The sequence below is a fragment of the Beta vulgaris genome, chromosome 4 (genome assembly GCF_026745355.1).
Source record: "Beta vulgaris subsp. vulgaris cultivar EL10 chromosome 4, EL10.2, whole genome shotgun sequence".
Taxonomy (NCBI): domain Eukaryota; kingdom Viridiplantae; phylum Streptophyta; class Magnoliopsida; order Caryophyllales; family Amaranthaceae; genus Beta; species Beta vulgaris.
In genome coordinates, this window is record NC_079205.1 from 4626047 (window position 1) to 4637539 (window position 11493).

The 11493-nt window shown below is 30.1% G+C and overlaps 1 non-coding gene across 1 annotated transcript; it reads right to left on the bottom strand.

The window, feature by feature from the left end:
- Window positions 1-1037: 1037 nt before the first annotated feature.
- Window positions 1038-7418, bottom strand: LOC104891640 (uncharacterized). Its single transcript, XR_789832.4, has 3 exons — window positions 7265-7418; window positions 4523-4706; window positions 1038-1201 (listed from the first exon to the last, which is right to left on the bottom strand). It is a non-coding gene; the product is annotated as an uncharacterized LOC104891640 (transcript).
- Window positions 7419-11493: the final 4075 nt, after the last annotated feature.

Consider the following 11493-nt stretch of genomic DNA (forward strand, 5'->3'; position numbering starts at 1 on the left):
TAAAGTGTTTTTAAATACTATTTGATTGTAGTTCAAAGAATCTTATTTCTACAAAATGGAGGTGAACTTAAATACTAACTTGCATTTTCTTTTTGTTTACTACTAGTAATAATTAGGCCTAAAAATGTCATCGCACGCATCGCGTGCATAAAAAGCTATGTATGTGTAGTCGTCAATGATAATAATATGAAACATATTTGTTGATCAGTGAAAGTAGAAGCTAATCAAGCATGTATTTTATTTCTATAAAGTTATAATAAGAGGAAACTTTAATTTTCCTCATATAAGCTAATCAAGTAGAAGCTAATCAAGCAAGTATTTTGTAATTTAGAAAGGAAAGGGGGGCAAAATAGTCGGTTTAAAAAAGGACACCGTTGCTCCCCCCTTCCCTTATGTAATAGAGATATATATTTACTTACCGTGGGCCTTATTTGGTAAGTTGGATATTCACTTGATTGTTGAATTAAATCAACAAATATATATTGGTTAGTTATCGAACTAAGGGCATGTTCTCCCCAACTTATTTTCATTTCAATTCAGTTCAGCTCAGTTCAGTTCAGTTCATTTCAATTCAGTTCAGCTTTGGACAATACTTTTACTCTCACATATTACTATTCATTTCAGTTCAGTTCAATTCAGTTCAATTTAATTCAGTTTAGTTGTTTTATGCTGAATAGAACATACCCTAATTAAGTATTGGAATCATTCTTGAATTATTTGAGTTGTTGATCAACTTATCTAATCGTAAAATAAAAAATTAGTTTAATCCATTTAATGACTTGCGATATGATTTTTCCTATATTCAACATGGATTAGATTTCATACCTCCTAACAAAATGTAATCTTGAACATAAACGATATTGTTTTCTCTACTGGTGTGATTGCATCATTTGCATGGTGGCTTGAGTTATATATGCATTCTTAACGATAAATATCAACTTCACAAGAAGGACTGGAAAGATACAAATCAAAAGAGACTTTTTTCTAATAGAAAGGGAAATTATTATATTAGAGCCTAAAGGCTTCAAACCACATAATTTAAAAGTACAAGGATCAAAAGAGCACATTAATACATAACGGCCATTTCAAAAGCTAACCAGAAAGACAGCCATTTATTTTATATAATAATAGTAGTATATTAAATTATTGATTTATGACATCATCACAAGTATGCCATTTTATCGTCTCTTGTCCACCATACCTGAAAAGAAGATAAAAAGTAAACATATATAAGTGAGTTAGAGCTCAACAACATTCTACTCCCAACATTATGTAAAATAATTTATTTCGAATGGAGCCTTTCGTCTTCATTTTGGTAGCATTTTTCTATCTTCTTTCTCCCCGCATGTTTACAACTTTGCCCAAGTCTTACTATAGTTAATACCAGTCTTGTATACATGCGATGCGTGCGAAAACAAATAAAATGTCAATTACATAATATATTTGAAAATTGTTCATTATATATTTTTCTTCTATTTTTTGAAAACCAATAAATCAAGAATGATGTAAATATTTTGTTAATTGAGGGTATAATGGTAAAAGATGGTGAATTTGTATGTTATTACTTAAGGATATAAAAGGATTTACCAATTTTGGTGTCTCTCTCCTCTTCCCTTATATAATAGAGATTCAGGTATTGAAAATCTTTAGGGGATGAAGGGAGTAGGTCATAAACATTTTACACTATGCGGTACACATTTTAATGGATAACTTGTATTTTAGTCCGGACGATCCAGAGTCAGATACGATTATCAAATATATTATTATTCATAGATTTCAAAATTGATTTTATTAGCATTTTGTAATTTGCAGTCTAGTGCGAACTTGAAAAACGAACATTATGGCATGATAATTTATTTTTTAAAAAATCTAAGATATTATTAGGGATAAAAATAACAATTTTTATGAAATTGGAGTAAGATCAGAATGTTATTCCCTTAATAAAAATGTTAGAGATCAAAACTATAATATAACTTTTGTTACAAATTCGCAATATTATTCCCTTAATAAAAGTGTTAAGTATAATGACAAATACTTAATCTGTTCTTTTTCTAGTGCAATAATGGATTTGGACATGGTTTTAAGGAAATGAAAAAAAGAGTAGTTCAACATAGAGGTACCCCTTTAATTAATAAGGGTAGGAGATAAGTAAATCCTTAAACGCACTTTTATGAGGCAATCTAATGAGTAATTAATGATGATTTTATTAACATAAAGTAAAGGCAATATTGTCAATTATAGTTTATTTTTTTACTAAAAGTGGAGTGGTTCGAATAGATAAAACTACCCAAAGTGGTAATTATTGCAATAGAAAAAGAACAGAGGAAGTATGTAAATAAAATGGTGTTGAAAAATCTCATTTTACAGCAACACATAATCAACAATGTTAACAAAAAATTGCAAAAAAATAATATAAACAAGAACCGGTGCAACGCACGGGCTTGAAAACTAGTTATGTTTAGTTTGAGACGTCGTTAAACATTGAAGTTGTAGTGGATTGGTGGTTAAACTCACATTTTTATTTTAAAGGTCATCTGTTTGATTCCTAATAGCTACACATTGTTAATATTTTCAAATGAGACCATGAACATGTGTATTAGAAGATTGAGGAGAGTGTCACGAGACATCATACCTTTAGTAGATACGCCTTTTAATATACTACCTCTGTTTTTATTTAGTTGCAACGTTTTGACTTTCACGCTTGCCAATGTACAATTTCAAATCGTTTTATCTTTAATCGTATGTAAGTAAAAATTATAAAAATTTGATATTATGAAAGCTTATATCGAAACGAATCAAACAAGACCCCACATGACTATATTTTGTTTAACATATAAATCAATAAATGTGGTCAAATAAGAGAACATGAATAGTGCAATTTGTCAAACGTTGCAACTAAAAAAGAACGGAGGTAGTATTTGTATAGATATTGATTAATATATGTGTGAGGGTAGTATCGAAATTCTAAAATTGGGCAAATCGTCCCCTTAGCTTATTTGTATTTATATGTCTTAGGGCCTGTTCTCTTCGGCATAAAACAGCTGAACTGAACTGAACTTATTAGAGCTGAACTGAACTGAACTTATTGGAGCTGAACTGAACTGAATTGAATTGAACTGAATTGAATTGAATTAAAATAAACTGAATGTAATAAATATAAATAATATTTTAAACAATAATAATATGAATATTAAATAATAATTATAATGATAAGTAATAATAATGAATAATATTGATAGTATTTTGGATATTTTTAAATGATAGTTATAAATAAATAATATTATTAATCATAAATTAATAATAATAATAATTAATGATAATAATGATAATTAATAATTATTTATTTATATTATTTTTTATTAATATATTAATACTTGATGATGATATATAATAACAATAATATTTAAGAAGTAAATTAATATTACTATTTTAATAATTAGATTTAATAATATAAAAATATTTAGTAATAAAAATAATGATTGGGTTGGACCGCGAAAATTACATCATAAACCGTCTTGACGCGATTTGATTGGTTTATGGGTCAAAAAAAGTGGGTTTATTTGTGCTTTGACCTAAACCATGTTCTTCCTAATAATAATAGTAATAATAATGAGTAAAGCTGTAATAAACAAAATGATATATAGAAACAACAATAATAATAATAATACTTAATAGTAATGATATATATTTAAATAATAATAATAATAATAATAATGATAATAATAATAATAATAATAATAAGATTAATTAGTAAAATAAATTATACCAACATAATAATAGTATTTAGCAAAATGGTTATAAAAAAATGGAGCTGAACTGAACTGATCTGAATTGAACTGAACTGAACTGATTGGAGCTGAACTGAACTAAAATAAGCTGGGGAGAACAAGCCCTTACTTCATTACTCATTTCCTTTTTAATTTAAATTGTAATTTACTAAGGTTTTCTAGAGACGGTGTGAAAGAAAATACACAAATTATTATTTAGAGAAGTTACCTGCTTAATACAAGTAACTATTCCGTATTCCTTTGTAGCATCTAATAAATAACTAGATCGTACCTAAGTCCTATTCGTTCTTATAATACTAATTCATGAAAAAAAAAACTGTGTAATTATATTAAACTCTTAACATTTAATGAAAATAGTATTTATTATTATTATTATTATTATTATTATTATATATTATTATTATTATTATTGTTGTTGTCGTCGTCGTCATTGTCATTGATATTATCATTATTAATTATTATATTATATTATATTATATTATATTATATTATATTATATTATATTATATTATATTATATTATATTATATTATATTATATTATATTATATTATATTATATTATATTATATTATATTATATTATATTATATTATATTATATTATTATTATTATTATTATTATTATTATTATTATTATTATTATTATTAGGAACAACAATAACAAGTAACAATAAGCAGTCATTTAGCTCGAGTTATTGCAATAAATTTATGCATACATTATGGATTAGGAGCATACACTGTTTAACAAGGTCTTTGGCATTCACATCTGAGATCTTTGGTACACACTCCGATAGGCCAATTCTCTTGGCTACATCTCTGAGTACAAGGCTTTACAGAAATACTATTAAAGCAAGGACCACGGTAAAACTTGCTCGGTTTTGCGCAATTGGCACCATCAACCTCAACCACCATGTTCATCTCTGTCATATACACACAAGAAAACTCAAATATTTTAAAAAAATTTGTATATGTAAAAAAAATCATAGGAAGCCGGATATGGAGATGTTTGGTCTGCTAGAATTTGAAAATTAAAGGTGATTTAGTTGGAGATCATAACTACATCTAGTCACTAAATTTTCCATCTAGTACAGGATCAAAATATATTCACCATTGTTGAGAAGAAGTTGGAAATCTATTAGCAACTAGGTCGATTGAATGTTTTCCAACTCAAATTAATAGTAAATAATGATTCTCACAAAATATAAGAAGTTGTTTATTTGATGTTTTCCAACTCAAATTAATAGTAAATAATGATTCTCACAAAATATAAGAAGTTGCTTATTTATACTTTTCTAGATATGTAGTCGTTTGGTTCACATAAGAATATGACAAAATTCATGCATACTTCCAAAAGTTATTTAGGTGACAATACAGAAAGTAACTTCTCACAAAAATTTCCATTAGTAAATAAATTTTTTCATATATATTATAGGAAGCGAGAATTCATCATATATTCTACTTGTCCCAGTCTGTTAAATTATTTCCAACCAAAAACAAACCTCTCATTTTACACTAGCAAGTTCTATAATTTTTTTGTCTACCAAATAACCATAAAGTAGAAATTTCGACACTGATAATTAGCAATGGCCTTGGATTGTAAAGATAGTTCATGACAATTCTACCTAGAAGACTCCCAAATCTTATAGTAGCTTTTTTATCTACTCACATAGTCACATTTCTTGTATGGTTGTTTTTTTTTTATTTCACTCACTCGACTTTATTACATTTTTTTTGCATACCCGTTTTAGCACCTCACCAAGCAATATTTTCACTTTCTCTTATTTTATTCGTTACCTACCTATTTTTCTTTACATTATTTCTCTTATTTTATTGTACTTTTTCGTATACCGTTTCACTTTTTCTAAATATTCTAACCTACGTATCTATAATATTTAAATGCCTTAAAAAAGAAGTAGTATTAAAAAGCATGATTACCAAGCTAATATTAGTCTAGTGATTGGGATTGTGCTTTCAACTAGAGGCACTTTAAGGATAGAGATTCCTCTTCTGAACTTCTATTCTTCGCCCCATATTTACTTAAAATTACCCAAGTTTATTTTTAAGACCATTTTACCCTTTCCTTTTTTTCACACCACCGACCACCCCCACCACCTACCACCTCTCTGCCATCACCTACCTCCCCAACCACCACCACCTTCGTGCCATCACCTACCTCCCCAACCACCACCACCTTCACGTCACTCCACTAGTAGTTAAAGGCGGTGAATTTTTTTTTACCATGGCACGAACGTCCGGCCAGGACGTTCCACCCATGGGGCGAACGTCCGGCCAAGTCGTTCCGGCATGGTAAAAAATTTTCATCACCTTCGAAGGTGGGGTGACGTGAAAGTGAAGGTGGTTGGGGAGGCTGAGTGCGACGAAGGAAGTGGTGGTGAGGGTGGTGGAGTGAGGTGGGTGGGTGGTGGTGGTACGATGAAGAAGGAGGGAGGGGTAATGCCGAAATTGAATTATGAAATTGCCCAAAAAATGGCAGGCACGAAGGAGTGGTGGTGGGTGGGTGGTAATACTTTTAGCTAGTTTAGCATTTCATTGGGCATAATTTCGTGGAGTGAGTTGGTGATGGTGGCAGGATGTGAAGGGTGGTGGTGGTGGTAGCAGGATGTGAAGGGTGGTGGTTTAGGGAAAAATATAGAAAAGGTTAAAGATATAATTTCAATGTTTTTTGGGTAATTTTAAGTAGATTTGGGGCAATGTTTAACAAATTCTATTTCTCTTACCCTCCTATCTCAAAATGTCTAGCCCGCTAATCCGGACCAGATTGACCTTTGTAAGATTTCAGTCTAATAAGGTAATTCATCTCACCAATATATATATAAAAAATAATCACATACACGTCCTCAATTTCTCAATATCTGTAAAATTTTAATTTTTACATTATTTACAAACTAAATTTGACTTATAAAAAAATTATAATAAAAATATGTTGGATGATGTCAATGTATACATTTTAAATTATCAACTTTTATTCTTTTTACTAATATATAATCAGTTATATTGATGATTATTTCCTGAATAAGTCAATCTTTAGTACTTATAAATTCTAAACAAGTTAAATTGTAAATAATCTGACTTCTTTCTTTCTTTTTTTAATTTTTAATTTCTTTTTGTTTTCTCTCTCATTCCTTTGAAGATTTAAACATATCATATTTAAGCAGTTAAATATGAACTTATTAAAACAGATTGATATTAAAAGTTGACTTATTCAAAAATACTCAAAAAGTTAACTTGTTATTAGCTAATGACTTACCGGTAAATTTATTCTTGACCATTTTTCCTACTTTTTAAAACCTTTGCTACCTTTTCACTCTTACACTAACCTCACGACTCACGAGTACTCCTAACCCCATATGTTTCCATTTTCTATGTTCTCCTAGTAACCTGTACATATTATAATTGGAGAAAATGTAGAGAAATGGAGGGAGCACATTATTAAGAAAGGAGGGATTGAAGTGATTACCAGAAGCAAATAAGAAGAGAAGCACAATAAAAAGCCCAAAGAATTTCTTCTCCATTTTTGATCTTGATCTTGTTTGATATTAGTTTTAGTTTTTTGTGCGAATTGCTTGAAATTAGTGACACTTCAACAGATGTATATATAGGTGAGAGTTGAGCGGATATGCTTTCACCATAGTCTTACTCTTGCCGTTATTATTGGACTGTTGCAGTGGGGTAGTCCTCGGCGTGCACATGGCACTATGGCACACCTCAGACGACCACATATAGTCTTACACTCTTTACTCTTGCCATTGAACTTTTGCAGTAGAATAGTCGTCGGCCTGCACAAGTCTACTTATGTATTCACAACTCACAGTAGAGATGGCAATAAATAAGATTTAGATAGGGTCCTTTAAAATCTAGATTCAGATATGTTTTTTAAGCAAGGATCCAAATCTTATCCAGATCCATAAGATACTAAGAATGAGGATCCAAATCCGAATTCGTATGGATCATACGGATCCGAGTCCTTAAATGGATCTTTGCCTATTGTCTTCAAATTACCTTAATTTTCACAAAAATTAAAGATTTTAAACGATAAAATTGTCTAATATCAATCAAAAATACATTTAATTTTTGAAAAATAACTATTCCAACAACTTACAACTATCAATTATAAAACTGTAGATTAGTTATCAAGCCAATTTTCGAACTTAATTATCCATTAACTTCGCACAAAAATCACACATTAATTAGAACAATAATCCAGATTCAAGCGAAAATCCAGTAACATGTAATAACTAATATTATAATATTATCAAAATATAATATTAAATTATAATAATATTATAAAAAAGGGTAAACGGATAAATGGATCTGGATTCGGGTAATAATTTAGGACCCAGTCCAGATTCATTTTTTCAAGGAGGATCCATATCCTACCCGGATCTATAGAGTCCAAAATTTGAGGATCCAGATCCGTCGAAAATGGATTTAGATCCATGAATTTGGGTAGGATCCATTACCCACTGTCATCTCTGTTCACAAGCGATAACGAGTCGAAAATAGTAGAAAAAAGTAGAATTTTTTATTGGAAAAGATTTATTAAAATACTTATTTTGTTTGATAAGATTTAATCAAAACTTTTTCATTGAAAAAGACCACTTCAACATTTTCGGCCAAAAAGTCGATTTTTCGACATCTATACAAATATATTAAAAGACGTGCGTGACAATGTATATACACCACGTTAATTAATAAAAGTAAAATTAGCTTGCAACAAGATTTGAACTCGTGACCTCTTGCTATTATACATGACGCAATTATCATCTCAATCAACTCTTAATCATGCTTTAAGTGTCCATTATTATATTTGTACCTTCTAAATATTGATTTTCCTTAATATATTTTAATAGGAATGAAGAAAAGTGCATATCAAATTCGAAAAAAAAAACCAACCCGGAGCAACGTTCGGGCCCAAATACTAGTTGATTTTTATTTCTCTTCCTTTCTCATTAAATGGGACCAACCTATTTTTTATCCTAATCCTTTAACCCTATCAAACCCTTTCCTCTTGCTTCCTATCTTAAGGGATTAGGATAGAAAAATAAAAGGTTGGTCTCATTTTATGAGAAAGGAAGGGGAAGAAATTAAAATCAATGTCGGAAAATTGACTTGTTGACAAAAATCTTGAGGTGGTCTTAAGTAACAAAGGAAAGTATTATAATAGGAATTTTTCAAAAAAAAAAAATTATTAGGTTTTCCCAACAAAATATCCATTTTAATAGGTCTTTTCCAACAAAAAGTTCAAAAAAATAACAATAAGAATCACACAAGAAGATTCAATATGAAAACTCAAAAACTACGAGAAAAACCTCCAAAAAAATACACTTAAGACTTTTTATGATGTATTTGATATACACAAATTATTATAATAGACGGTCTAATTTTAATATAAAATTAGACAATGCAAACCTAAGTTCTCCTAAGAAGCCCATTCAATTTCTCTCTAACCTAACACTATTTTTAGGTATCTTGCACCTCCTAGTCGTCCATTCTCTTCTCCTTCTTTTATTTCCCTTCTAAATTTTGAATTAGAACAAACAATTTTTAAAAATAGTCCGTCAGTCTTACAAAATGGATTAAGCTAGTCACTAAATGGATTAAACAGTCACTAAATGAATTAAAAAATGTTATTAATGAATAGATTAAACTGGTCACTAAATAGATTAAAATGGTCACTAAATAGATTAAAGTAGTCACTATATTAAGAAATATGATCTATTCTCTTCTTAATATTGGGCTTGGGCCGCGTCTACTTTTAAATTAAAAGTAGACGGTCTCTTACAAGACCAACTGTTTGATATAAGGGACTTACAAGGATTTCGAAATCTCACCCAATCTAACCTAATCACCCTAAAATCCAATTTCCTTAATCTGAGTCTTAATTTATGTTTACCCAAACACCTTACATCTAGCCTTCTTCATGCCACACATTATTTCCATCTCATAACCTATATTTATACAGAACTAAAAATAATGGAGTTTTATCAAGAATATCTCTATTAATAAGTCAAGGGAGGAGCTATGATGTCAATCCCTTTTTGAAAAGACTTTCTAATCCTTTATTCAATAAAAAATATTACTTATTAAGATTTCGATTTCCTCAATCATAACCCTTCCTGATTTAAAATATGTATATCAAAGGAAGTTCAAAGTAGCTAAAATAAACTTTCATAAAAATATGTGTAGTGAAAGAAAAAGTTTATGATAGAAGAACAAATTAATAAAACTAAAGGAGTTTTCAAATCAATTACAAAATCAAAGACATAAAATTTTAATTTTACCTAAACTTTGAAATGCAATAACAATACCAACATCCATTAACAAGTAATAAAAATACGCAACTTCTTCATCAAGTAATTTTTATATTTTGTATTTACACCACATGATATTTAATTAGAGAGAAGGTATTGTGTCAGACTCGTCTAACACAATACAACTGGTCGGACCACTTCAGTTAGAAGCACTTGTGCTTCAGTTAGAAGCACTTGGGTTTCAGTTGGTCTTCATTTTTTTCAGTTAGTTTGTAATTTTTTTCAGTTGGTCATCATCTAGTTGATGTTTTTCAATTGGTCATCATTTAGTTGATGTTTTTCAGTTGGTTATTGTTTTTGTTTCAGTTAGAAGTACTTGGGTTTCAGTTGGTTTTTATTATTTTTCAGTTGTTTCTAATTTTTTTCAATTAGAAGAAAAACTTTTTAGCAATATTTCCAGCAAGAAAAAGCTCAAAGTTCACATTTTTTTTCAACGGTATCTAACTTTACAAGCAAAAAAAAACAAAAAAGATTGGAACTTTACCAGATTAAGAAGAGAAGCATGACCCCAAGCACAAGTTCTATAATCACATTTCTCAGGAGGCCACCAATCTAAGGTAGCACAAATGAAATCTTCATCAGTTTCTCCAATGGTAGCTCTGCCATTAATGTAAATTCTTCCTTTTTCTCTTTTTCTTCCTAAACCTTTAAACTTTTTCACTGTCGTCATCAACGAGAGTAGCAGCAGGTCGTCATCAGTGGATCATCGCCATATGGCGGCTGGGATGAAGCAGGAAGACGACACTGGAAATAAGATGGAGCCGCCGCGCCATTCTCGCAGCTTCGTCCGACAAACATATTGGGTTAGACGGTCTGACTTAATAGTTTCACTTAATTAGAACTAATGATGATTGTAAATTACCTCCTTCAAAATTACATTTAGATGAAATTTAATAATAATCATCAAAACAATCCATACACGCATCGCGTACAAAGAAGGCTAGTAAGTATATCTTCCGTTCCAAAATAAGTGAAATACTTGTCTCAAAAAGCTCTTACATAAATGAGATAAGTGTTTTAACTTTTTTTTTGAAACAGAAGAAGTATTGCTTCCTCATTGCCTCATCAATCATCATACTCACATGTTGCCATGTGTCCAGTGTCACATATGACACAAATACAGTCCATCTTACTTACATGACTTTCCAACAGCAACCGTGAAGCCACGCAACAATACTTCGACACGATATCTCCACGGCCAACAGAAACATCTTTCTTTTTTTTGGCTGGGCTTGTATCAACTCGAGTAGCATGGAATGCGTAGAGTCAAGATTATGCCGTGTGGGCAGGAAAATTCAAAGGTGGTCGTAGGAAAATTATGACCGTGAAAAATGTGGACAACAATTAATATGAGCCACAGGCCCACAAGCAATGT